Below are 25,389 nucleotides of genomic sequence, written 5' to 3' on the forward strand. Positions count from 1 at the left end.
ATCCTCGTTCAGAAACGAGATTTAAAGAGGTTCTTTTCATTAAAAACAGGGTTTGCGCATCTAAGAATTGGCGGTATTGTGTCAAACATCTTTTTCAATGGTTAAACTGTTCCTGAGATGTCTATAACATGTATAGGTGCCAATAAAAATATACAATTTGTCAGAAGTGGGATTCGAACCCACGCCTGGAGAACCAGACTGCGACCTGAACGCAGCGCCTTAGACCACTCGGCCATCCTGACAAGACATCAAAATTGACACTAATTTGTCCCTTTATATCTCAGCACCCAAATAAATGCTTCAATTCAAGCCTAGTTAGAGTCCTGGATCAGATCAAGCTTTTATAGATAGAATTATAAGTAATTGCTTCGATAAAACACTTCTTGCATGTCAATTAAGAGAATATCCTCGTTCAGAAACGAGATTTAAAGAGGTTCTTTTCATTAAAAACAGGGTTTGCGCATCTAAGAATTGGCGGTATTGTGTCAAACATCTTTTTCAATGGTTAAACTGTTCCTGAGATGTCTATAACATGTATAGGTGCCAATAAAAATATACAATTTGTCAGAAGTGGGATTCGAACCCACGCCTGGAGAACCAGACTGCGACCTGAACGCAGCGCCTTAGACCATTCGGCCATCCTGACAAGACATCAAAATTGACACTAATTTGTCCCTTTATATCTCAGCACCCAGATAAATGCTTCAATTCAAGCCTAGTTAGAGTCCTGGATCAGATCAAGCTTTTATAGATAGAATTATAAGTAATTGCTTCGATAAAACACTTCTTGCATGTCAATTAAGAGAATATCCTCGTTCAGAAACGAGATTTAAGGAGGTTCTTTTCATTAAAAACAGGGTTTGCGCATCTAAGAATTGGCGGTATTGTGTCAAACATCTTTTTCAATGGTTAAACTGTTCCTGAGATGTCTATAACATGTATAGGTGCCAATAAAAATATACAATTTGTCAGAAGTGGGATTCGAACCCACGCCTGGAGAACCAGACTGCGACCTGAACGCAGCGCCTTAGACCACTCGGCCATCCTGACAAGACATCAAAATTGACACTAATTTGTCCCTTTATATCTCAGCACCCAAATAAATGCTTCAATTCAAGCCTAGTTAGAGTCCTGGATCAGATCAAGCTTTTATAGATAGAATTATAAGTAATTGCTTCGATAAAACACTTCTTGCATGTCAATTAAGAGAATATCCTCGTTCAGAAACGAGATTTAAAGAGGTTCTTTTCATTAAAAACAGGGTTTGCGCATCTAAGAATTGGCGGTATTGTGTCAAACATCTTTTTCAATGGTTAAACTGTTCCTGAGATGTCTATAACATGTATAGGTGCCAATAAAAATATACAATTTGTCAGAAGTGGGATTCGAACCCACGCCTGGAGAACCAGACTGCGACCTGAACGCAGCGCCTTAGACCACTCGGCCATCCTGACAAGACATCACAATTGACACTAATTTGTCCCTTTATATCTCAGCACCCAAATAAATGCTTCAATTCAAGCCTAGTTAGAGTCCTGGATCAGATCAAGCTTTTATAGATAGAATTATAAGTAATTGCTTCGATAAAACACTTCTTGCATGTCAATTAAGAGAATATCCTCGTTCAGAAACGAGATTTAAAGAGGTTCTTTTCATTAAAAACAGGGTTTGCGCATCTAAGAATTGGCGGTATTGTGTCAAACATCTTTTTCAATGGTTAAACTGTTCCTGAGATGTCTATAACATGTATAGGTGCCAATAAAAATATACAATTTGTCAGAAGTGGGATTCGAACCCACGCCTGGAGAACCAGACTGCGACCTGAACGCAGCGCCTTAGACCACTCGGCCATCCTGACAAGACATCAAAATTGACACTAATTTGTCCCTTTATATCTCAGCACCCAAATAAATGCTTCAATTCAAGCCTAGTTAGAGTCCTGGATCAGATCAAGCTTTTATAGATAGAATTATAAGTAATTGCTTCGATAAAACACTTCTTGCATGTCAATTAAGAGAATATCCTCGTTCAGAAACGAGATTTAAAGAGGTTCTTTTCATTAAAAACAGGGTTTGCGCATCTAAGAATTGGCGGTATTGTGTCAAACATCTTTTTCAATGGTTAAACTGTTCCTGAGATGTCTATAACATGTATAGGTGCCAATAAAAATATACAATTTGTCAGAAGTGGGATTCGAACCCACGCCTGGAGAACCAGACTGCGACCTGAACGCAGCGCCTTAGACCACTCGGCCATCCTGACAAGACATCAAAATTGACACTAATTTGTCCCTTTATATCTCAGCACCCAAATAAATGCTTCAATTCAAGCCTAGTTAGAGTCCTGGATCAGATCAAGCTTTTATAGATAGAATTATAAGTAATTGCTTCGATAAAACACTTCTTGCATGTCAATTAAGAGAATATCCTCGTTCAGAAACGAGATTTAAAGAGGTTCTTTTCATTAAAAACAGGGTTTGCGCATCTAAGAATTGGCGGTATTGTGTCAAACATCTTTTTCAATGGTTAAACTGTTCCTGAGATGTCTATAACATGTATAGGTGCCAATAAAAATATACAATTTGTCAGAAGTGGGATTCGAACCCACGCCTGGAGAACCAGACTGCGACCTGAACGCAGCGCCTTAGACCACTCGGCCATCCTGACAAGACATCAAAATTGACACTAATTTGTCCCTTTATATCTCAGCACCCAGATAAATGCTTCAATTCAAGCCTAGTTAGAGTCCTGGATCAGATCAAGCTTTTATAGATAGAATTATAAGTAATTGCTTCGATAAAACACTTCTTGCATGTCAATTAAGAGAATATCCTCGTTCAGAAACGAGATTTAAAGAGGTTCTTTTCATTAAAAACAGGGTTTGCGCATCTAAGAATTGGCGGTATTGTGTCAAACATCTTTTTCAATGGTTAAACTGTTCCTGAGATGTCTATAACATGTATAGGTGCCAATAAAAATATACAATTTGTCAGAAGTGGGATTCGAACCCACGCCTGGAGAACCAGACTGCGACCTGAACGCAGCGCCTTAGACCACTCGGCCATCCTGACAAGACATCAAAATTGACACTAATTTGTCCCTTTATATCTCAGCACCCAGATAAATGCTTCAATTCAAGCCTAGTTAGAGTCCTGGATCAGATCAAGCTTTTATAGATAGAATTATAAGTAATTGCTTCGATAAAACACTTCTTGCATGTCAATTAAGAGAATATCCTCGTTCAGAAACGAGATTTAAAGAGGTTCTTTTCATTAAAAACAGGGTTTGCGCATCTAAGAATTGGCGGTATTGTGTCAAACATCTTTTTCAATGGTTAAACTGTTCCTGAGATGTCTATAACATGTATAGGTGCCAATAAAAATATACAATTTGTCAGAAGTGGGATTCGAACCCACGCCTGGAGAACCAGACTGCGACCTGAACGCAGCGCCTTAGACCACTCGGCCATCCTGACAAGACATCAAAATTGACACTAATTTGTCCCTTTATATCTCAGCACCCAAATAAATGCTTCAATTCAAGCCTAGTTAGAGTCCTGGATCAGATCAAGCTTTTATAGATAGAATTATAAGTAATTGCTTCGATAAAACACTTCTTGCATGTCAATTAAGAGAATATCCTCGTTCAGAAACGAGATTTAAAGAGGTTCTTTTCATTAAAAACAGGGTTTGCGCATCTAAGAATTGGCGGTATTGTGTCAAACATCTTTTTCAATGGTTAAACTGTTCCTGAGATGTCTATAACATGTATAGGTGCCAATAAAAATATACAATTTGTCAGAAGTGGGATTCGAACCCACGCCTGGAGAACCAGACTGCGACCTGAACGCAGCGCCTTAGACCACTCGGCCATCCTGACAAGACATCAAAATTGACACTAATTTGTCCCTTTATATCTCAGCACCCAAATAAATGCTTCAATTCAAGCCTAGTTAGAGTCCTGGATCAGATCAAGCTTTTATAGATAGAATTATAAGTAATTGCTTCGATAAAACACTTCTTGCATGTCAATTAAGAGAATATCCTCGTTCAGAAACGAGATTTAAAGAGGTTCTTTTCATTAAAAACAGGGTTTGCGCATCTAAGAATTGGCGGTATTGTGTCAAACATCTTTTTCAATGGTTAAACTGTTCCTGAGATGTCTATAACATGTATAGGTGCCAATAAAAATATACAATTTGTCAGAAGTGGGATTCGAACCCACGCCTGGAGAACCAGACTGCGACCTGAACGCAGCGCCTTAGACCACTCGGCCATCCTGACAAGACATCAAAATTGACACTAATTTGTCCCTTTATATCTCAGCACCCAAATAAATGCTTCAATTCAAGCCTAGTTAGAGTCCTGGATCAGATCAAGCTTTTATAGATAGAATTATAAGTAATTGCTTCGATAAAACACTTCTTGCATGTCAATTAAGAGAATATCCTCGTTCAGAAACGAGATTTAAAGAGGTTCTTTTCATTAAAAACAGGGTTTGCGCATCTAAGAATTGGCGGTATTGTGTCAAACATCTTTTTCAATGGTTAAACTGTTCCTGAGATGTCTATAACATGTATAGGTGCCAATAAAAATATACAATTTGTCAGAAGTGGGATTCGAACCCACGCCTGGAGAACCAGACTGCGACCTGAACGCAGCGCCTTAGACCACTCGGCCATCCTGACAAGACATCAAAATTGACACTAATTTGTCCCTTTATATCTCAGCACCCAGATAAATGCTTCAATTCAAGCCTAGTTAGAGTCCTGGATCAGATCAAGCTTTTATAGATAGAATTATAAGTAATTGCTTCGATAAAACACTTCTTGCATGTCAATTAAGAGAATATCCTCGTTCAGAAACGAGATTTAAAGAGGTTCTTTTCATTAAAAACAGGGTTTGCGCATCTAAGAATTGGCGGTATTGTGTCAAACATCTTTTTCAATGGTTAAACTGTTCCTGAGATGTCTATAACATGTATAGGTGCCAATAAAAATATACAATTTGTCAGAAGTGGGATTCGAACCCACGCCTGGAGAACCAGACTGCGACCTGAACGCAGCGCCTTAGACCACTCGGCCATCCTGACAAGACATCAAAATTGACACTAATTTGTCCCTTTATATCTCAGCACCCAAATAAATGCTTCAATTCAAGCCTAGTTAGAGTCCTGGATCAGATCAAGCTTTTATAGATAGAATTATAAGTAATTGCTTCGATAAAACACTTCTTGCATGTCAATTAAGAGAATATCCTCGTTCAGAAACGAGATTTAAAGAGGTTCTTTTCATTAAAAACAGGGTTTGCGCATCTAAGAATTGGCGGTATTGTGTCAAACATCTTTTTCAATGGTTAAACTGTTCCTGAGATGTCTATAACATGTATAGGTGCCAATAAAAATATACAATTTGTCAGAAGTGGGATTCGAACCCACGCCTGGAGAACCAGACTGCGACCTGAACGCAGCGCCTTAGACCACTCGGCCATCCTGACAAGACATCACAATTGACACTAATTTGTCCCTTTATATCTCAGCACCCAAATAAATGCTTCAATTCAAGCCTAGTTAGAGTCCTGGATCAGATCAAGCTTTTATAGATAGAATTATAAGTAATTGCTTCGATAAAACACTTCTTGCATGTCAATTAAGAGAATATCCTCGTTCAGAAACGAGATTTAAAGAGGTTCTTTTCATTAAAAACAGGGTTTGCGCATCTAAGAATTGGCGGTATTGTGTCAAACATCTTTTTCAATGGTTAAACTGTTCCTGAGATGTCTATAACATGTATAGGTGCCAATAAAAATATACAATTTGTCAGAAGTGGGATTCGAACCCACGCCTGGAGAACCAGACTGCGACCTGAACGCAGCGCCTTAGACCACTCGGCCATCCTGACAAGACATCAAAATTGACACTAATGTGTCCCTTTATATCTCAGCACCCAAATAAATGCTTCAATTCAAGCCTAGTTAGAGTCCTGGATCAGATCAAGCTTTTATAGATAGAATTATAAGTAATTGCTTCGATAAAACACTTCTTGCATGTCAATTAAGAGAATATCCTCGTTCAGAAACGAGATTTAAAGAGGTTCTTTTCATTAAAAACAGGGTTTGCGCATCTAAGAATTGGCGGTATTGTGTCAAACATCTTTTTCAATGGTTAAACTGTTCCTGAGATGTCTATAACATGTATAGGTGCCAATAAAAATATACAATTTGTCAGAAGTGGGATTCGAACCCACGCCTGGAGAACCAGACTGCGACCTGAACGCAGCGCCTTAGACCACTCGGCCATCCTGACAAGACATCAAAATTGACACTAATTTGTCCCTTTATATCTCAGCACCCAAATAAATGCTTCAATTCAAGCCTAGTTAGAGTCCTGGATCAGATCAAGCTTTTATAGATAGAATTATAAGTAATTGCTTCGATAAAACACTTCTTGCATGTCAATTAAGAGAATATCCTCGTTCAGAAACGAGATTTAAAGAGGTTCTTTTCATTAAAAACAGGGTTTGCGCATCTAAGAATTGGCGGTATTGTGTCAAACATCTTTTTCAATGGTTAAACTGTTCCTGAGATGTCTATAACATGTATAGGTGCCAATAAAAATATACAATTTGTCAGAAGTGGGATTCGAACCCACGCCTGGAGAACCAGACTGCGACCTGAACGCAGCGCCTTAGACCACTCGGCCATCCTGACAAGACATCAAAATTGACACTAATTTGTCCCTTTATATCTCAGCACCCAAATAAATGCTTCAATTCAAGCCTAGTTAGAGTCCTGGATCAGATCAAGCTTTTATAGATAGAATTATAAGTAATTGCTTCGATAAAACACTTCTTGCATGTCAATTAAGAGAATATCCTCGTTCAGAAACGAGATTTAAAGAGGTTCTTTTCATTAAAAACAGGGTTTGCGCATCTAAGAATTGGCGGTATTGTGTCAAACATCTTTTTCAATGGTTAAACTGTTCCTGAGATGTCTATAACATGTATAGGTGCCAATAAAAATATACAATTTGTCAGAAGTGGGATTCGAACCCACGCCTGGAGAACCAGACTGCGACCTGAACGCAGCGCCTTAGACCACTCGGCCATCCTGACAAGACATCAAAATTGACACTAATTTGTCCCTTTATATCTCAGCACCCAAATAAATGCTTCAATTCAAGCCTAGTTAGAGTCCTGGATCAGATCAAGCTTTTATAGATAGAATTATAAGTAATTGCTTCGATAAAACACTTCTTGCATGTCAATTAAGAGAATATCCTCGTTCAGAAACGAGATTTAAAGAGGTTCTTTTCATTAAAAACAGGGTTTGCGCATCTAAGAATTGGCGGTATTGTGTCAAACATCTTTTTCAATGGTTAAACTGTTCCTGAGATGTCTATAACATGTATAGGTGCCAATAAAAATATACAATTTGTCAGAAGTGGGATTCGAACCCACGCCTGGAGAACCAGACTGCGACCTGAACGCAGCGCCTTAGACCACTCGGCCATCCTGACAAGACATCAAAATTGACACTAATTTGTCCCTTTATATCTCAGCACCCAGATAAATGCTTCAATTCAAGCCTAGTTAGAGTCCTGGATCAGATCAAGCTTTTATAGATAGAATTATAAGTAATTGCTTCGATAAAACACTTCTTGCATGTCAATTAAGAGAATATCCTCGTTCAGAAACGAGATTTAAAGAGGTTCTTTTCATTAAAAACAGGGTTTGCGCATCTAAGAATTGGCGGTATTGTGTCAAACATCTTTTTCAATGGTTAAACTGTTCCTGAGATGTCTATAACATGTATAGGTGCCAATAAAAATATACAATTTGTCAGAAGTGGGATTCGAACCCACGCCTGGAGAACCAGACTGCGACCTGAACGCAGCGCCTTAGACCACTCGGCCATCCTGACAAGACATCAAAATTGACACTAATTTGTCCCTTTATATCTCAGCACCCAAATAAATGCTTCAATTCAAGCCTAGTTAGAGTCCTGGATCAGATCAAGCTTTTATAGATAGAATTATAAGTAATTGCTTCGATAAAACACTTCTTGCATGTCAATTAAGAGAATATCCTCGTTCAGAAACGAGATTTAAAGAGGTTCTTTTCATTAAAAACAGGGTTTGCGCATCTAAGAATTGGCGGTATTGTGTCAAACATCTTTTTCAATGGTTAAACTGTTCCTGAGATGTCTATAACATGTATAGGTGCCAATAAAAATATACAATTTGTCAGAAGTGGGATTCGAACCCACGCCTGGAGAACCAGACTGCGACCTGAACGCAGCGCCTTAGACCACTCGGCCATCCTGACAAGACATCACAATTGACACTAATTTGTCCCTTTATATCTCAGCACCCAAATAAATGCTTCAATTCAAGCCTAGTTAGAGTCCTGGATCAGATCAAGCTTTTATAGATAGAATTATAAGTAATTGCTTCGATAAAACACTTCTTGCATGTCAATTAAGAGAATATCCTCGTTCAGAAACGAGATTTAAAGAGGTTCTTTTCATTAAAAACAGGGTTTGCGCATCTAAGAATTGGCGGTATTGTGTCAAACATCTTTTTCAATGGTTAAACTGTTCCTGAGATGTCTATAACATGTATAGGTGCCAATAAAAATATACAATTTGTCAGAAGTGGGATTCGAACCCACGCCTGGAGAACCAGACTGCGACCTGAACGCAGCGCCTTAGACCACTCGGCCATCCTGACAAGACATCAAAATTGACACTAATGTGTCCCTTTATATCTCAGCACCCAAATAAATGCTTCAATTCAAGCCTAGTTAGAGTCCTGGATCAGATCAAGCTTTTATAGATAGAATTATAAGTAATTGCTTCGATAAAACACTTCTTGCATGTCAATTAAGAGAATATCCTCGTTCAGAAACGAGATTTAAAGAGGTTCTTTTCATTAAAAACAGGGTTTGCGCATCTAAGAATTGGCGGTATTGTGTCAAACATCTTTTTCAATGGTTAAACTGTTCCTGAGATGTCTATAACATGTATAGGTGCCAATAAAAATATACAATTTGTCAGAAGTGGGATTCGAACCCACGCCTGGAGAACCAGACTGCGACCTGAACGCAGCGCCTTAGACCACTCGGCCATCCTGACAAGACATCAAAATTGACACTAATTTGTCCCTTTATATCTCAGCACCCAAATAAATGCTTCAATTCAAGCCTAGTTAGAGTCCTGGATCAGATCAAGCTTTTATAGATAGAATTATAAGTAATTGCTTCGATAAAACACTTCTTGCATGTCAATTAAGAGAATATCCTCGTTCAGAAACGAGATTTAAAGAGGTTCTTTTCATTAAAAACAGGGTTTGCGCATCTAAGAATTGGCGGTATTGTGTCAAACATCTTTTTCAATGGTTAAACTGTTCCTGAGATGTCTATAACATGTATAGGTGCCAATAAAAATATACAATTTGTCAGAAGTGGGATTCGAACCCACGCCTGGAGAACCAGACTGCGACCTGAACGCAGCGCCTTAGACCACTCGGCCATCCTGACAAGACATCAAAATTGACACTAATTTGTCCCTTTATATCTCAGCACCCAAATAAATGCTTCAATTCAAGCCTAGTTAGAGTCCTGGATCAGATCAAGCTTTTATAGATAGAATTATAAGTAATTGCTTCGATAAAACACTTCTTGCATGTCAATTAAGAGAATATCCTCGTTCAGAAACGAGATTTAAAGAGGTTCTTTTCATTAAAAACAGGGTTTGCGCATCTAAGAATTGGCGGTATTGTGTCAAACATCTTTTTCAATGGTTAAACTGTTCCTGAGATGTCTATAACATGTATAGGTGCCAATAAAAATATACAATTTGTCAGAAGTGGGATTCGAACCCACGCCTGGAGAACCAGACTGCGACCTGAACGCAGCGCCTTAGACCACTCGGCCATCCTGACAAGACATCAAAATTGACACTAATTTGTCCCTTTATATCTCAGCACCCAAATAAATGCTTCAATTCAAGCCTAGTTAGAGTCCTGGATCAGATCAAGCTTTTATAGATAGAATTATAAGTAATTGCTTCGATAAAACACTTCTTGCATGTCAATTAAGAGAATATCCTCGTTCAGAAACGAGATTTAAAGAGGTTCTTTTCATTAAAAACAGGGTTTGCGCATCTAAGAATTGGCGGTATTGTGTCAAACATCTTTTTCAATGGTTAAACTGTTCCTGAGATGTCTATAACATGTATAGGTGCCAATAAAAATATACAATTTGTCAGAAGTGGGATTCGAACCCACGCCTGGAGAACCAGACTGCGACCTGAACGCAGCGCCTTAGACCACTCGGCCATCCTGACAAGACATCAAAATTGACACTAATTTGTCCCTTTATATCTCAGCACCCAAATAAATGCTTCAATTCAAGCCTAGTTAGAGTCCTGGATCAGATCAAGCTTTTATAGATAGAATTATAAGTAATTGCTTCGATAAAACACTTCTTGCATGTCAATTAAGAGAATATCCTCGTTCAGAAACGAGATTTAAAGAGGTTCTTTTCATTAAAAACAGGGTTTGCGCATCTAAGAATTGGCGGTATTGTGTCAAACATCTTTTTCAATGGTTAAACTGTTCCTGAGATGTCTATAACATGTATAGGTGCCAATAAAAATATACAATTTGTCAGAAGTGGGATTCGAACCCACGCCTGGAGAACCAGACTGCGACCTGAACGCAGCGCCTTAGACCACTCGGCCATCCTGACAAGACATCAAAATTGACACTAATTTGTCCCTTTATATCTCAGCACCCAAATAAATGCTTCAATTCAAGCCTAGTTAGAGTCCTGGATCAGATCAAGCTTTTATAGATAGAATTATAAGTAATTGCTTCGATAAAACACTTCTTGCATGTCAATTAAGAGAATATCCTCGTTCAGAAACGAGATTTAAAGAGGTTCTTTTCATTAAAAACAGGGTTTGCGCATCTAAGAATTGGCGGTATTGTGTCAAACATCTTTTTCAATGGTTAAACTGTTCCTGAGATGTCTATAACATGTATAGGTGCCAATAAAAATATACAATTTGTCAGAAGTGGGATTCGAACCCACGCCTGGAGAACCAGACTGCGACCTGAACGCAGCGCCTTAGACCACTCGGCCATCCTGCGAGACATCAAAATTGACACTAATTTGTCCCTTTATATCTCAGCACCCAGATAAATGCTTCAATTCAAGCCTAGTTAGAGTCCTGGATCAGATCAAGCTTTTATAGATAGAATTATAAGTAATTGCTTCGATAAAACACTTCTTGCATGTCAATTAAGAGAATATCCTCGTTCAGAAACGAGATTTAAAGAGGTTCTTTTCATTAAAAACAGGGTTTGCGCATCTAAGAATTGGCGGTATTGTGTCAAACATCTTTTTCAATGGTTAAACTGTTCCTGAGATGTCTATAACATGTATAGGTGCCAATAAAAATATACAATTTGTCAGAAGTGGGATTCGAACCCACGCCTGGAGAACCAGACTGCGACCTGAACGCAGCGCCTTAGACCACTCGGCCATCCTGACAAGACATCAAAATTGACACTAATTTGTCCCTTTATATCTCAGCACCCAAATAAATGCTTCAATTCAAGCCTAGTTAGAGTCCTGGATCAGATCAAGCTTTTATAGATAGAATTATAAGTAATTGCTTCGATAAAACACTTCTTGCATGTCAATTAAGAGAATATCCTCGTTCAGAAACGAGATTTAAAGAGGTTCTTTTCATTAAAAACAGGGTTTGCGCATCTAAGAATTGGCGGTATTGTGTCAAACATCTTTTTCAATGGTTAAACTGTTCCTGAGATGTCTATAACATGTATAGGTGCCAATAAAAATATACAATTTGTCAGAAGTGGGATTCGAACCCACGCCTGGAGAACCAGACTGCGACCTGAACGCAGCGCCTTAGACCAATCGGCCATCCTGACAAGACATCACAATTGACACTAATTTGTCCCTTTATATCTCAGCACCCAAATAAATGCTTCAATTCAAGCCTAGTTAGAGTCCTGGATCAGATCAAGCTTTTATAGATAGAATTATAAGTAATTGCTTCGATAAAACACTTCTTGCATGTCAATTAAGAGAATATCCTCGTTCAGAAACGAGATTTAAAGAGGTTCTTTTCATTAAAAACAGGGTTTGCGCATCTAAGAATTGGCGGTATTGTGTCAAACATCTTTTTCAATGGTTAAACTGTTCCTGAGATGTCTATAACATGTATAGGTGCCAATAAAAATATACAATTTGTCAGAAGTGGGATTCGAACCCACGCCTGGAGAACCAGACTGCGACCTGAACGCAGCGCCTTAGACCACTCGGCCATCCTGACAAGACATCAAAATTGACACTAATTTGTCCCTTTATATCTCAGCACCCAAATAAATGCTTCAATTCAAGCCTAGTTAGAGTCCTGGATCAGATCAAGCTTTTATAGATAGAATTATAAGTAATTGCTTCGATAAAACACTTCTTGCATGTCAATTAAGAGAATATCCTCGTTCAGAAACGAGATTTAAAGAGGTTCTTTTCATTAAAAACAGGGTTTGCGCATCTAAGAATTGGCGGTATTGTGTCAAACATCTTTTTCAATGGTTAAACTGTTCCTGAGATGTCTATAACATGTATAGGTGCCAATAAAAATATACAATTTGTCAGAAGTGGGATTCGAACCCACGCCTGGAGAACCAGACTGCGACCTGAACGCAGCGCCTTAGACCACTCGGCCATCCTGACAAGACATCAAAATTGACACTAATTTGTCCCTTTATATCTCAGCACCCAAATAAATGCTTCAATTCAAGCCTAGTTAGAGTCCTGGATCAGATCAAGCTTTTATAGATAGAATTATAAGTAATTGCTTCGATAAAACACTTCTTGCATGTCAATTAAGAGAATATCCTCGTTCAGAAACGAGATTTAAAGAGGTTCTTTTCATTAAAAACAGGGTTTGCGCATCTAAGAATTGGCGGTATTGTGTCAAACATCTTTTTCAATGGTTAAACTGTTCCTGAGATGTCTATAACATGTATAGGTGCCAATAAAAATATACAATTTGTCAGAAGTGGGATTCGAACCCACGCCTGGAGAACCAGACTGCGACCTGAACGCAGCGCCTTAGACCACTCGGCCATCCTGACAAGACATCAAAATTGACACTAATTTGTCCCTTTATACCTCAGCACCCAAATAAATGCTTCAATTCAAGCCTAGTTAGAGTCCTGGATCAGATCAAGCTTTTATAGATAGAATTATAAGTAATTGCTTCGATAAAACACTTCTTGCATGTCAATTAAGAGAATATCCTCGTTCAGAAACGAGATTTAAAGAGGTTCTTTTCATTAAAAACAGGGTTTGCGCATCTAAGAATTGGCGGTATTGTGTCAAACATCTTTTTCAATGGTTAAACTGTTCCTGAGATGTCTATAACATGTATAGGTGCCAATAAAAATATACAATTTGTCAGAAGTGGGATTCGAACCCACGCCTGGAGAACCAGACTGCGACCTGAACGCAGCGCCTTAGACCACTCGGCCATCCTGACAAGACATCAAAATTGACACTAATTTGTCCCTTTATATCTCAGCACCCAAATAAATGCTTCAATTCAAGCCTAGTTAGAGTCCTGGATCAGATCAAGCTTTTATAGATAGAATTATAAGTAATTGCTTCGATAAAACACTTCTTGCATGTCAATTAAGAGAATATCCTCGTTCAGAAACGAGATTTAAAGAGGTTCTTTTCATTAAAAACAGGGTTTGCGCATCTAAGAATTGGCGGTATTGTGTCAAACATCTTTTTCAATGGTTAAACTGTTCCTGAGATGTCTATAACATGTATAGGTGCCAATAAAAATATACAATTTGTCAGAAGTGGGATTCGAACCCACGCCTGGAGAACCAGACTGCGACCTGAACGCAGCGCCTTAGACCACTCGGCCATCCTGACAAGACATCAAAATTGACACTAATTTGTCCCTTTATATCTCAGCACCCAAATAAATGCTTCAATTCAAGCCTAGTTAGAGTCCTGGATCAGATCAAGCTTTTATAGATAGAATTATAAGTAATTGCTTCGATAAAACACTTCTTGCATGTCAATTAAGAGAATATCCTCGTTCAGAAACGAGATTTAAAGAGGTTCTTTTCATTAAAAACAGGGTTTGCGCATCTAAGAATTGGCGGTATTGTGTCAAACATCTTTTTCAATGGTTAAACTGTTCCTGAGATGTCTATAACATGTATAGGTGCCAATAAAAATATACAATTTGTCAGAAGTGGGATTCGAACCCACGCCTGGAGAACCAGACTGCGACCTGAACGCAGCGCCTTAGACCACTCGGCCATCCTGACAAGACATCAAACTTGACACTAATTTGTCCCTTTATATCTCAGCACCCAAATAAATGCTTCAATTCAAGCCTAGTTAGAGTCCTGGATCAGATCAAGCTTTTATAGATAGAATTATAAGTAATTGCTTCGATAAAACACTTCTTGCATGTCAATTAAGAGAATATCCTCGTTCAGAAACGAGATTTAAAGAGGTTCTTTTCATTAAAAACAGGGTTTGCGCATCTAAGAATTGGCGGTATTGTGTCAAACATCTTTTTCAATGGTTAAACTGTTCCTGAGATGTCTATAACATGTATAGGTGCCAATAAAAATATACAATTTGTCAGAAGTGGGATTCGAACCCACGCCTGGAGAACCAGACTGCGACCTGAACGCAGCGCCTTAGACCACTCGGCCATCCTGACAAGACATCAAAATTGACACTAATTTGTCCCTTTATATCTCAGCACCCAAATAAATGCTTCAATTCAAGCCTAGTTAGAGTCCTGGATCAGATCAAGCTTTTATAGATAGAATTATAAGTAATTGCTTCGATAAAACACTTCTTGCATGTCAATTAAGAGAATATCCTCGTTCAGAAACGAGATTTAAAGAGGTTCTTTTCATTAAAAACAGGGTTTGCGCATCTAAGAATTGGCGGTATTGTGTCAAACATCTTTTTCAATGGTTAAACTGTTCCTGAGATGTCTATAACATGTATAGGTGCCAATAAAAATATACAATTTGTCAGAAGTGGGATTCGAACCCACGCCTGGAGAACCAGACTGCGACCTGAACGCAGCGCCTTAGACCACTCGGCCATCCTGACAAGACATCAAACTTGACACTAATTTGTCCCTTTATATCTCAGCACCCAAATAAATGCTTCAATTCAAGCCTAGTTAGAGTCCTGGATCAGATCAAGCTTTTATAGATAGAATTATAAGTAATTGCTTCGATAAAACACTTCTTGCATGTCAATTAAGAGAATATCCTCGTTCAGAAACGAGATTTAAAGAGGTTCTTTTCATTAAAAACAGGGTTTGCGCATCTAAGAATTGGCGGTATTGTGTCAAACATCTTTTTCAATGGTTAAACTGTTCCTGAGATGTCTATAACATGTATAGGTGCCAATAAAAATATACAATTTGTCAGAAGTGGGATTCGAACCCACGCCTGGAGAACCAGACTGCGACCTGAACGCAGCGCCTTAGACCACTCGGCCATCCTGACAAGACATCAAAATTGACACTAATTTGTCCCTTTATATCTCAGCACCCAAATAAATGCTTCAATTCAAGCCTAGTTAGAGTCCTGGATCAGATCAAGCTTTTATAGATAGAATTATAAGTAATTGCTTCGATAAAACACTTCTTGCATGTCAATTAAGAGAATATCCTCGTTCAGAAACGAGATTTAAAGAGGTTCTTTTCATTAAAAACAGGGTTTGCGCATCTAAGAATTGGCGGTATTGTGTCAAACATCTTTTTCAATGGTTAAACTGTTCCTGAGATGTCTATAACATGTATAGGTGCCAATAAAAATATACAATTTGTCAGAAGTGGGATTCGAACCCACGCCTGGAGAACCAGACTGCGACCTGAACGCAGCGCCTTAGACCACTCGGCCATCCTGACAAGACATCAAACTTGACACTAATTTGTCCCTTTATATCTCAGCACCCAAATAAATGCTTCAATTCAAGCCTAGTTAGAGTCCTGGATCAGATCAAGCTTTTATAGATAGAATTATAAGTAATTGCTTCGATAAAACACTTCTTGCATGTCAATTAAGAGAATATCCTCGTTCAGAAACGAGATTTAAAGAGGTTCTTTTCATTAAAAACAGGGTTTGCGCATCTAAGAATTGGCGGTATTGTGTCAAACATCTTTTTCAATGGTTAAACTGTTCCTGAGATGTCTATAACATGTATAGGTGCCAATAAAAATATACAATTTGTCAGAAGTGGGATTCGAACGCACGCCTGGAGAACCAGACTGCGACCTGAACGCAGCGCCTTAGACCACTCGGCCATCCTGACAAGACATCAAAATTGACACTAATTTGTCCCTTTATATCTCAGCACCCAAATAAATGCTTCAATTCAAGCCTAGTTAGAGTCCTGGATCAGATCAAGCTTTTATAGATAGAATTATAAGTAATTGCTTCGATAAAACACTTCTTGCATGTCAATTAAGAGAATATCCTCGTTCAGAAACGAGATTTAAAGAGGTTCTTTTCATTAAAAACAGGGTTTGCGCATCTAAGAATTGGCGGTATTGTGTCAAACATCTTTTTCAATGGTTAAACTGTTCCTGAGATGTCTATAACATGTATAGGTGCCAATAAAAATATACAATTTGTCAGAAGTGGGATTCGAACCCACGCCTGGAGAACCAGACTGCGACCTGAACGCAGCGCCTTAGACCACTCGGCCATCCTGACAAGACATCAAAATTGACACTAATTTGTCCCTTTATATCTCAGCACCCAAATAAATGCTTCAATTCAAGCCTAGTTAGAGTCCTGGATCAGATCAAGCTTTTATAGATAGAATTATAAGTAATTGCTTCGATAAAACACTTCTTGCATGTCAATTAAGAGAATATCCTCGTTCAGAAACGAGATTTAAAGAGGTTCTTTTCATTAAAAACAGGGTTTGCGCATCTAAGAATTGGCGGTATTGTGTCAAACATCTTTTTCAATGGTTAAACTGTTCCTGAGATGTCTATAACATGTATAGGTGCCAATAAAAATATACAATTTGTCAGAAGTGGGATTCGAACGCACGCCTGGAGAACCAGACTGCGACCTGAACGCAGCGCCTTAGACCACTCGGCCATCCTGACAAGACATCAAAATTGACACTAATTTGTCCCTTTATATCTCAGCACCCAAATAAATGCTTCAATTCAAGCCTAGTTAGAGTCCTGGATCAGATCAAGCTTTTATAGATAGAATTATAAGTAATTGCTTCGATAAAACACTTCTTGCATGTCAATTAAGAGAATATCCTCGTTCAGAAACGAGATTTAAAGAGGTTCTTTTCATTAAAAACAGGGTTTGCGCATCTAAGAATTGGCGGTATTGTGTCAAACATCTTTTTCAATGGTTAAACTGTTCCTGAGATGTCTATAACATGTATAGGTGCCAATAAAAATATACAATTTGTCAGAAGTGGGATTCGAACCCACGCCTGGAGAACCAGACTGCGACCTGAACGCAGCGCCTTAGACCACTCGGCCATCCTGACAAGACATCAAAATTGACACTAATTTGTCCCTTTATATCTCAGCACCCAAATAAATGCTTCAATTCAAGCCTAGTTAGAGTCCTGGATCAGATCAAGCTTTTATAGATAGAATTATAAGTAATTGCTTCGATAAAACACTTCTTGCATGTCAATTAAGAGAATATCCTCGTTCAGAAACGAGATTTAAAGAGGTTCTTTTCATTAAAAACAGGGTTTGCGCATCTAAGAATTGGCGGTATTGTGTCAAACATCTTTTTCAATGGTTAAACTGTTCCTGAGATGTCTATAACATGTATAGGTGCCAATAAAAATATACAATTTGTCAGAAGTGGGATTCGAACCCACGCCTGGAGAACCAGACTGCGACCTGAACGCAGCGCCTTAGACCACTCGGCCATCCTGACAAGACATCAAAATTGACACTAATTTGTCCCTTTATATCTCAGCACCCAAATAAATGCTTCAATTCAAGCCTAGTTAGAGTCCTGGATCAGATCAAGCTTTTATAGATAGAATTATAAGTAATTGCTTCGATAAAACACTTCTTGCATGTCAATTAAGAGAATATCCTCGTTCAGAAACGAGATTTAAAGAGGTTCTTTTCATTAAAAACAGGGTTTGCGCATCTAAGAATTGGCGGTATTGTGTCAAACATCTTTTTCAATGGTTAAACTGTTCCTGAGATGTCTATAACATGTATAGGTGCCAATAAAAATATACAATTTGTCAGAAGTGGGATTCGAACCCACGCCTGGAGAACCAGACTGCGACCTGAACGCAGCGCCTTAGACCACTCGGCCATCCTGACAAGACATCAAAATTGACACTAATTTGTCCCTTTATATCTCAGCACCCAAATAAATGCTTCAATTCAAGCCTAGTTAGAGTCCTGGATCAGATCAAGCTTTTATAGATAGAATTATAAGTAATTGCTTCGATAAAACACTTCTTGCATGTCAATTAAGAGAATATCCTCGTTCAGAAACGAGATTTAAAGAGGTTCTTTTCATTAAAAACAGGGTTTGCGCATCTAAGAATTGGCGGTATTGTGTCAAACATCTTTTTCAATGGTTAAACTGTTCCTGAGATGTCTATAACATGTATAGGTGCCAATAAAAATATACAATTTGTCAGAAGTGGGATTCGAACCCACGCCTGGAGAACCAGACTGCGACCTGAACGCAGCGCCTTAGACCACTCGGCCATCCTGACAAGACATCAAAATTGACACTAATTTGTCCCTTTATATCTCAGCACCCAAATAAATGCTTCAATTCAAGCCTAGTTAGAGTCCTGGATCAGATCAAGCTTTTATAGATAGAATTATAAGTAATTGCTTCGATAAAACACTTCTTGCATGTCAATTAAGAGAATATCCTCGTTCAGAAACGAGATTTAAAGAGGTTCTTTTCATTAAAAACAGGGTTTGCGCATCTAAGAATTGGCGGTATTGTGTCAAACATCTTTTTCAATGGTTAAACTGTTCCTGAGATGTCTATAACATGTATAGGTGCCAATAAAAATATACAATTTGTCAGAAGTGGGATTCGAACCCACGCCTGGAGAACCAGACTGCGACCTGAACGCAGCGCCTTAGACCACTCGGCCATCCTGACAAGACATCAAAATTGACACTAATTTGTCCCTTTATATCTCAGCACCCAAATAAATGCTTCAATTCAAGCCTAGTTAGAGTCCTGGATCAGATCAAGCTTTTATAGATAGAATTATAAGTAATTGCTTCGATAAAACACTTCTTGCATGTCAATTAAGAGAATATCCTCGTTCAGAAACGAGATTTAAAGAGGTTCTTTTCATTAAAAACAGGGTTTGCGCATCTAAGAATTGGCGGTATTGTGTCAAACATCTTTTTCAATGGTTAAACTGTTCCTGAGATGTCTATAACATGTATAGGTGCCAATAAAAATATACAATTTGTCAGAAGTGGGATTCGAACCCACGCCTGGAGAACCAGACTGCGACCTGAACGCAGCGCCTTAGACCACTCGGCCATCCTGACAAGACATCAAAATTGACACTAATTTGTCCCTTTATATCTCAGCACCCAAATAAATGCTTCAATTCAAGCCTAGTTAGAGTCCTGGATCAGATCAAGCTTTTATAGATAGAATTATAAGTAATTGCTTCGATAAAACACTTCTTGCATGTCAATTAAGAGAATATCCTCGTTCAGAAACGAGATTTAAAGAGGTTCTTTTCATTAAAAACAGGGTTTGCGCATCTAAGAATTGGCGGTATTGTGTCAAACATCTTTTTCAATGGTTAAACTGTTCCTGAGATGTCTATAACATGTATAGGTGCCAATAAAAATATACAATTTGTCAGAAGTGGGATTCGAACCCACGCCTGGAGAACCAGACTGCGACCTGAACGCAGCGCCTTAGACCACTCGGCCATCCTGACAAGACATCAAAATTGACACTAATTTGTCCCTTTATATCTCAGCACCCAAATAAATGCTTCAATTCAAGCCTAGTTAGAGTCCTGGATCAGATCAAGCTTTTATAGATAGAATTATAAGTAATTGCTTCGATAAAACACTTCTTGCATGTCAATTAAGAGAATATCCTCGTTCAGAAACGAGATTTAAAGAGGTTCTTTTCATTAAAAACAGGGTTTGCGCATCTAAGAATTGGCGGTATTGTGTCAAACATCTTTTTCAATGGTTAAACTGTTCCTGAGATGTCTATAACATGTATAGGTGCCAATAAAAATATACAATTTGTCAGAAGTGGGATTCGAACCCACGCCTGGAGAACCAGACTGCGACCTGAACGCAGCGCCTTAGACCACTCGGCCATCCTGACAAGACATCAAAATTGACACTAATTTGTCCCTTTATATCTCAGCACCCAAATAAATGCTTCAATTCAAGCCTAGTTAGAGTCCTGGATCAGATCAAGCTTTTATAGATAGAATTATAAGTAATTGCTTCGATAAAACACTTCTTGCATGTCAATTAAGAGAATATCCTCGTTCAGAAACGAGATTTAAAGAGGTTCTTTTCATTAAAAACAGGGTTTGCGCATCTAAGAATTGGCGGTATTGTGTCAAACATCTTTTTCAATGGTTAAACTGTTCCTGAGATGTCTATAACATGTATAGGTGCCAATAAAAATATACAATTTGTCAGAAGTGGGATTCGAACCCACGCCTGGAGAACCAGACTGCGACCTGAACGCAGCGCCTTAGACCACTCGGCCATCCTGACAAGACATCAAAATTGACACTAATTTGTCCCTTTATATCTCAGCACCCAAATAAATGCTTCAATTCAAGCCTAGTTAGAGTCCTGGATCAGATCAAGCTTTTATAGATAGAATTATAAGTAATTGCTTCGATAAAACACTTCTTGCATGTCAATTAAGAGAATATCCTCGTTCAGAAACGAGATTTAAAGAGGTTCTTTTCATTAAAAACAGGGTTTGCGCATCTAAGAATTGGCGGTATTGTGTCAAACATCTTTTTCAATGGTTAAACTGTTCCTGAGATGTCTATAACATGTATAGGTGCCAATAAAAATATACAATTTGTCAGAAGTGGGATTCGAACCCACGCCTGGAGAACCAGACTGCGACCTGAACGCAGCGCCTTAGACCACTCGGCCATCCTGACAAGACATCAAAATTGACACTAATTTGTCCCTTTATATCTCAGCACCCAAATAAATGCTTCAATTCAAGCCTAGTTAGAGTCCTGGATCAGATCAAGCTTTTATAGATAGAATTATAAGTAATTGCTTCGATAAAACACTTCTTGCATGTCAATTAAGAGAATATCCTCGTTCAGAAACGAGATTTAAAGAGGTTCTTTTCATTAAAAACAGGGTTTGCGCATCTAAGAATTGGCGGTATTGTGTCAAACATCTTTTTCAATGGTTAAACTGTTCCTGAGATGTCTATAACATGTATAGGTGCCAATAAAAATATACAATTTGTCAGAAGTGGGATTCGAACCCACGCCTGGAGAACCAGACTGCGACCTGAACGCAGCGCCTTAGACCACTCGGCCATCCTGACAAGACATCAAAATTGACACTAATTTGTCCCTTTATATCTCAGCACCCAAATAAATGCTTCAATTCAAGCCTAGTTAGAGTCCTGGATCAGATCAAGCTTTTATAGATAGAATTATAAGTAATTGCTTCGATAAAACACTTCTTGCATGTCAATTAAGAGAATATCCTCGTTCAGAAACGAGATTTAAAGAGGTTCTTTTCATTAAAAACAGGGTTTGCGCATCTAAGAATTGGCGGTATTGTGTCAAACATCTTTTTCAATGGTTAAACTGTTCCTGAGATGTCTATAACATGTATAGGTGCCAATAAAAATATACAATTTGTCAGAAGTGGGATTCGAACCCACGCCTGGAGAACCAGACTGCGACCTGAACGCAGCGCCTTAGACCACTCGGCCATCCTGACAAGACATCAAAATTGACACTAATTTGTCCCTTTATATCTCAGCACCCAAATAAATGCTTCAATTCAAGCCTAGTTAGAGTCCTGGATCAGATCAAGCTTTTATAGATAGAATTATAAGTAATTGCTTCGATAAAACACTTCTTGCATGTCAATTAAGAGAATATCCTCGTTCAGAAACGAGATTTAAAGAGGTTCTTTTCATTAAAAACAGGGTTTGCGCATCTAAGAATTGGCGGTATTGTGTCAAACATCTTTTTCAATGGTTAAACTGTTCCTGAGATGTCTATAACATGTATAGGTGCCAATAAAAATATACAATTTGTCAGAAGTGGGATTCGAACCCACGCCTGGAGAACCAGACTGCGACCTGAACGCAGCGCCTTAGACCACTCGGCCATCCTGACAAGACATCAAAATTGACACTAATTTGTCCCTTTATATCTCAGCACCCAAATAAATGCTTCAATTCAAGCCTAGTTAGAGTCCTGGATCAGATCAAGTTTTTATAGATAGAATTATAAGTAATTGCTTCGATAAAACACTTCTTGCATGTCAATTAAGAGAATATCCTCGTTCAGAAACGAGATTTAAAGAGGTTCTTTTCATTAAAAACAGGGTTTGCGCATCTAAGAATTGGCGGTATTGTGTCAAACATCTTTTTCAATGGTTAAACTGTTCCTGAGATGTCTATAACATGTATAGGTGCCAATAAAAATATACAATTTGTCAGAAGTGGGATTCGAACCCACGCCTGGAGAACCAGACTGCGACCTGAACGCAGCGCCTTAGACCACTCGGCCATCCTGACAAGACATCAAAATTGACACTAATTTGTCCCTTTATATCTCAGCACCCAAATAAATGCTTCAATTCAAGCCTAGTTAGAGTCCTGGATCAGATCAAGCTTTTATAGATAGAATTATAAGTAATTGCTTCGATAAAACACTTCTTGCATGTCAATTAAGAGAATATCCTCGTTCAGAAACGAGATTTAAAGAGGTTCTTTTCATTAAAAACAGGGTTTGCGCATCTAAGAATTGGCGGTATTGTGTCAAACATCTTTTTCAATGGTTAAACTGTTCCTGAGATGTCTATAACATGTATAGGTGCCAATAAAAATATACAATTTGTCAGAAGTGGGATTCGAACGCACGCCTGGAGAACCAGACTGCGACCTGAACGCAGCGCCTTAGACCACTCGGCCATCCTGACAAGACATCAAAATTGACACTAATTTGTCCCTTTATATCTCAGCACCCAAATAAATGCTTCAATTCAAGCCTAGTTAGAGTCCTGGATCAGATCAAGCTTTTATAGATAGAATTATAAGTAATTGCTTCGATAAAACACTTCTTGCATGTCAATTAAGAGAATATCCTCGTTCAGAAACGAGATTTAAAGAGGTTCTTTTCATTAAAAACAGGGTTTGCGCATCTAAGAATTGGCGGTATTGTGTCAAACATCTTTTTCAATGGTTAAACTGTTCCTGAGATGTCTATAACATGTATAGGTGCCAATAAAAATATACAATTTGTCAGAAGTGGGATTCGAACCCACGCCTGGAGAACCAGACTGCGACCTGAACGCAGCGCCTTAGACCACTCGGCCATCCTGACAAGACATCAAAATTGACACTAATTTGTCCCTTTATATCTCAGCACCCAAATAAATGCTTCAATTCAAGCCTAGTTAGAGTCCTGGATCAGATCAAGCTTTTATAGATAGAATTATAAGTAATTGCTTCGATAAAACACTTCTTGCATGTCAATTAAGAGAATATCCTCGTTCAGAAACGAGATTTAAAGAGGTTCTTTTCATTAAAAACAGGGTTTGCGCATCTAAGAATTGGCGGTATTGTGTCAAACATCTTTTTCAATGGTTAAACTGTTCCTGAGATGTCTATAACATGTATAGGTGCCAATAAAAATATACAATTTGTCAGAAGTGGGATTCGAACCCACGCCTGGAGAACCAGACTGCGACCTGAACGCAGCGCCTTAGACCACTCGGCCATCCTGACAAGACATCAAAATTGACACTAATTTGTCCCTTTATATCTCAGCACCCAAATAAATGCTTCAATTCAAGCCTAGTTAGAGTCCTGGATCAGATCAAGCTTTTATAGATAGAATTATAAGTAATTGCTTCGATAAAACACTTCTTGCATGTCAATTAAGAGAATATCCTCGTTCAGAAACGAGATTTAAAGAGGTTCTTTTCATTAAAAACAGGGTTTGCGCATCTAAGAATTGGCGGTATTGTGTCAAACATCTTTTTCAATGGTTAAACTGTTCCTGAGATGTCTATAACATGTATAGGTGCCAATAAAAATATACAATTTGTCAGAAGTGGGATTCGAACCCACGCCTGGAGAACCAGACTGCGACCTGAACGCAGCGCCTTAGACCACTCGGCCATCCTGACAAGACATCAAAATTGACACTAATTTGTCCCTTTATATCTCAGCACCCAAATAAATGCTTCAATTCAAGCCTAGTTAGAGTCCTGGATCAGATCAAGCTTTTATAGATAGAATTATAAGTAATTGCTTCGATAAAACACTTCTTGCATGTCAATTAAGAGAATATCCTCGTTCAGAAACGAGATTTAAAGAGGTTCTTTTCATTAAAAACAGGGTTTGCGCATCTAAGAATTGGCGGTATTGTGTCAAACATCTTTTTCAATGGTTAAACTGTTCCTGAGATGTCTATAACATGTATAGGTGCCAATAAAAATATACAATTTGTCAGAAGTGGGATTCGAACCCACGCCTGGAGAACCAGACTGCGACCTGAACGCAGCGCCTTAGACCACTCGGCCATCCTGACAAGACATCAAAATTGACACTAATTTGTCCCTTTATATCTCAGCACCCAAATAAATGCTTCAATTCAAGCCTAGTTAGAGTCCTGGATCAGATCAAGCTTTTATAGATAGAATTATAAGTAATTGCTTCGATAAAACACTTCTTGCATGTCAATTAAGAGAATATCCTCGTTCAGAAACGAGATTTAAAGAGGTTCTTTTCATTAAAAACAGGGTTTGCGCATCTAAGAATTGGCGGTATTGTGTCAAACATCTTTTTCAATGGTTAAACTGTTCCTGAGATGTCTATAACATGTATAGGTGCCAATAAAAATATACAATTTGTCAGAAGTGGGATTCGAACCCACGCCTGGAGAACCAGACTGCGACCTGAACGCAGCGCCTTAGACCACTCGGCCATCCTGACAAGACATCAAAATTGACACTAATTTGTCCCTTTATATCTCAGCACCCAAATAAATGCTTCAATTCAAGCCTAGTTAGAGTCCTGGATCAGATCAAGCTTT

At 38.5% G+C, this 25,389-nt stretch overlaps 38 non-coding genes across 38 annotated transcripts; all 38 read right to left on the reverse strand.

Moving 5' to 3' along the window:
* Positions 1-158: 158 nt before the first annotated feature.
* Positions 159-242, reverse strand: Trnal-cag (transfer RNA leucine (anticodon CAG)). Its single transcript has one exon. It is a non-coding gene; the product is annotated as a tRNA-Leu (tRNA).
* Positions 243-966: 724 nt separating this feature from the next.
* Positions 967-1,050, reverse strand: Trnal-cag (transfer RNA leucine (anticodon CAG)). Its single transcript has one exon. It is a non-coding gene; the product is annotated as a tRNA-Leu (tRNA).
* Positions 1,051-1,370: 320 nt separating this feature from the next.
* Trnal-cag (transfer RNA leucine (anticodon CAG)) lies at positions 1,371-1,454 on the reverse strand. Its single transcript has one exon. It is a non-coding gene; the product is annotated as a tRNA-Leu (tRNA).
* Positions 1,455-1,774: 320 nt separating this feature from the next.
* On the reverse strand, positions 1,775-1,858 carry Trnal-cag (transfer RNA leucine (anticodon CAG)). Its single transcript has one exon. It is a non-coding gene; the product is annotated as a tRNA-Leu (tRNA).
* A 320-nt stretch (positions 1,859-2,178) lies between these two features.
* Positions 2,179-2,262, reverse strand: Trnal-cag (transfer RNA leucine (anticodon CAG)). The gene has a single exon. It is a non-coding gene; the product is annotated as a tRNA-Leu (tRNA).
* A 320-nt stretch (positions 2,263-2,582) lies between these two features.
* On the reverse strand, positions 2,583-2,666 carry Trnal-cag (transfer RNA leucine (anticodon CAG)). The gene has a single exon. It is a non-coding gene; the product is annotated as a tRNA-Leu (tRNA).
* Positions 2,667-2,986: 320 nt separating this feature from the next.
* On the reverse strand, positions 2,987-3,070 carry Trnal-cag (transfer RNA leucine (anticodon CAG)). The gene has a single exon. It is a non-coding gene; the product is annotated as a tRNA-Leu (tRNA).
* Positions 3,071-3,390: 320 nt separating this feature from the next.
* On the reverse strand, positions 3,391-3,474 carry Trnal-cag (transfer RNA leucine (anticodon CAG)). Its single transcript has one exon. It is a non-coding gene; the product is annotated as a tRNA-Leu (tRNA).
* Positions 3,475-3,794: 320 nt separating this feature from the next.
* Positions 3,795-3,878, reverse strand: Trnal-cag (transfer RNA leucine (anticodon CAG)). The gene has a single exon. It is a non-coding gene; the product is annotated as a tRNA-Leu (tRNA).
* Positions 3,879-4,198: 320 nt separating this feature from the next.
* Trnal-cag (transfer RNA leucine (anticodon CAG)) lies at positions 4,199-4,282 on the reverse strand. The gene has a single exon. It is a non-coding gene; the product is annotated as a tRNA-Leu (tRNA).
* A 320-nt stretch (positions 4,283-4,602) lies between these two features.
* Positions 4,603-4,686, reverse strand: Trnal-cag (transfer RNA leucine (anticodon CAG)). The gene has a single exon. It is a non-coding gene; the product is annotated as a tRNA-Leu (tRNA).
* A 320-nt stretch (positions 4,687-5,006) lies between these two features.
* On the reverse strand, positions 5,007-5,090 carry Trnal-cag (transfer RNA leucine (anticodon CAG)). The gene has a single exon. It is a non-coding gene; the product is annotated as a tRNA-Leu (tRNA).
* Positions 5,091-5,410: 320 nt separating this feature from the next.
* Trnal-cag (transfer RNA leucine (anticodon CAG)) lies at positions 5,411-5,494 on the reverse strand. Its single transcript has one exon. It is a non-coding gene; the product is annotated as a tRNA-Leu (tRNA).
* A 320-nt stretch (positions 5,495-5,814) lies between these two features.
* On the reverse strand, positions 5,815-5,898 carry Trnal-cag (transfer RNA leucine (anticodon CAG)). The gene has a single exon. It is a non-coding gene; the product is annotated as a tRNA-Leu (tRNA).
* A 320-nt stretch (positions 5,899-6,218) lies between these two features.
* Positions 6,219-6,302, reverse strand: Trnal-cag (transfer RNA leucine (anticodon CAG)). The gene has a single exon. It is a non-coding gene; the product is annotated as a tRNA-Leu (tRNA).
* Positions 6,303-6,622: 320 nt separating this feature from the next.
* On the reverse strand, positions 6,623-6,706 carry Trnal-cag (transfer RNA leucine (anticodon CAG)). Its single transcript has one exon. It is a non-coding gene; the product is annotated as a tRNA-Leu (tRNA).
* A 320-nt stretch (positions 6,707-7,026) lies between these two features.
* On the reverse strand, positions 7,027-7,110 carry Trnal-cag (transfer RNA leucine (anticodon CAG)). Its single transcript has one exon. It is a non-coding gene; the product is annotated as a tRNA-Leu (tRNA).
* Positions 7,111-7,430: 320 nt separating this feature from the next.
* Trnal-cag (transfer RNA leucine (anticodon CAG)) lies at positions 7,431-7,514 on the reverse strand. Its single transcript has one exon. It is a non-coding gene; the product is annotated as a tRNA-Leu (tRNA).
* A 320-nt stretch (positions 7,515-7,834) lies between these two features.
* Positions 7,835-7,918, reverse strand: Trnal-cag (transfer RNA leucine (anticodon CAG)). The gene has a single exon. It is a non-coding gene; the product is annotated as a tRNA-Leu (tRNA).
* A 320-nt stretch (positions 7,919-8,238) lies between these two features.
* Positions 8,239-8,322, reverse strand: Trnal-cag (transfer RNA leucine (anticodon CAG)). The gene has a single exon. It is a non-coding gene; the product is annotated as a tRNA-Leu (tRNA).
* A 320-nt stretch (positions 8,323-8,642) lies between these two features.
* Positions 8,643-8,726, reverse strand: Trnal-cag (transfer RNA leucine (anticodon CAG)). Its single transcript has one exon. It is a non-coding gene; the product is annotated as a tRNA-Leu (tRNA).
* Positions 8,727-9,046: 320 nt separating this feature from the next.
* Trnal-cag (transfer RNA leucine (anticodon CAG)) lies at positions 9,047-9,130 on the reverse strand. Its single transcript has one exon. It is a non-coding gene; the product is annotated as a tRNA-Leu (tRNA).
* A 320-nt stretch (positions 9,131-9,450) lies between these two features.
* Positions 9,451-9,534, reverse strand: Trnal-cag (transfer RNA leucine (anticodon CAG)). Its single transcript has one exon. It is a non-coding gene; the product is annotated as a tRNA-Leu (tRNA).
* A 320-nt stretch (positions 9,535-9,854) lies between these two features.
* On the reverse strand, positions 9,855-9,938 carry Trnal-cag (transfer RNA leucine (anticodon CAG)). The gene has a single exon. It is a non-coding gene; the product is annotated as a tRNA-Leu (tRNA).
* Positions 9,939-10,258: 320 nt separating this feature from the next.
* On the reverse strand, positions 10,259-10,342 carry Trnal-cag (transfer RNA leucine (anticodon CAG)). Its single transcript has one exon. It is a non-coding gene; the product is annotated as a tRNA-Leu (tRNA).
* Positions 10,343-10,662: 320 nt separating this feature from the next.
* Positions 10,663-10,746, reverse strand: Trnal-cag (transfer RNA leucine (anticodon CAG)). The gene has a single exon. It is a non-coding gene; the product is annotated as a tRNA-Leu (tRNA).
* A 723-nt stretch (positions 10,747-11,469) lies between these two features.
* On the reverse strand, positions 11,470-11,553 carry Trnal-cag (transfer RNA leucine (anticodon CAG)). The gene has a single exon. It is a non-coding gene; the product is annotated as a tRNA-Leu (tRNA).
* Positions 11,554-12,277: 724 nt separating this feature from the next.
* Positions 12,278-12,361, reverse strand: Trnal-cag (transfer RNA leucine (anticodon CAG)). Its single transcript has one exon. It is a non-coding gene; the product is annotated as a tRNA-Leu (tRNA).
* A 320-nt stretch (positions 12,362-12,681) lies between these two features.
* Positions 12,682-12,765, reverse strand: Trnal-cag (transfer RNA leucine (anticodon CAG)). The gene has a single exon. It is a non-coding gene; the product is annotated as a tRNA-Leu (tRNA).
* Positions 12,766-13,085: 320 nt separating this feature from the next.
* On the reverse strand, positions 13,086-13,169 carry Trnal-cag (transfer RNA leucine (anticodon CAG)). The gene has a single exon. It is a non-coding gene; the product is annotated as a tRNA-Leu (tRNA).
* A 320-nt stretch (positions 13,170-13,489) lies between these two features.
* Positions 13,490-13,573, reverse strand: Trnal-cag (transfer RNA leucine (anticodon CAG)). The gene has a single exon. It is a non-coding gene; the product is annotated as a tRNA-Leu (tRNA).
* Positions 13,574-13,893: 320 nt separating this feature from the next.
* Positions 13,894-13,977, reverse strand: Trnal-cag (transfer RNA leucine (anticodon CAG)). Its single transcript has one exon. It is a non-coding gene; the product is annotated as a tRNA-Leu (tRNA).
* Positions 13,978-14,297: 320 nt separating this feature from the next.
* On the reverse strand, positions 14,298-14,381 carry Trnal-cag (transfer RNA leucine (anticodon CAG)). The gene has a single exon. It is a non-coding gene; the product is annotated as a tRNA-Leu (tRNA).
* A 320-nt stretch (positions 14,382-14,701) lies between these two features.
* Trnal-cag (transfer RNA leucine (anticodon CAG)) lies at positions 14,702-14,785 on the reverse strand. Its single transcript has one exon. It is a non-coding gene; the product is annotated as a tRNA-Leu (tRNA).
* Positions 14,786-15,105: 320 nt separating this feature from the next.
* Trnal-cag (transfer RNA leucine (anticodon CAG)) lies at positions 15,106-15,189 on the reverse strand. Its single transcript has one exon. It is a non-coding gene; the product is annotated as a tRNA-Leu (tRNA).
* A 320-nt stretch (positions 15,190-15,509) lies between these two features.
* Trnal-cag (transfer RNA leucine (anticodon CAG)) lies at positions 15,510-15,593 on the reverse strand. Its single transcript has one exon. It is a non-coding gene; the product is annotated as a tRNA-Leu (tRNA).
* A 320-nt stretch (positions 15,594-15,913) lies between these two features.
* Positions 15,914-15,997, reverse strand: Trnal-cag (transfer RNA leucine (anticodon CAG)). Its single transcript has one exon. It is a non-coding gene; the product is annotated as a tRNA-Leu (tRNA).
* A 724-nt stretch (positions 15,998-16,721) lies between these two features.
* On the reverse strand, positions 16,722-16,805 carry Trnal-cag (transfer RNA leucine (anticodon CAG)). The gene has a single exon. It is a non-coding gene; the product is annotated as a tRNA-Leu (tRNA).
* Between the last annotated feature and the right edge of the window lie 8,584 nt (positions 16,806-25,389).

This window comes from Mytilus californianus, unplaced genomic scaffold (genome assembly GCF_021869535.1).
Source record: "Mytilus californianus isolate M0D057914Y unplaced genomic scaffold, xbMytCali1.0.p SCAF_6, whole genome shotgun sequence".
In the NCBI taxonomy this organism is placed as follows: domain Eukaryota; kingdom Metazoa; phylum Mollusca; class Bivalvia; order Mytilida; family Mytilidae; genus Mytilus; species Mytilus californianus.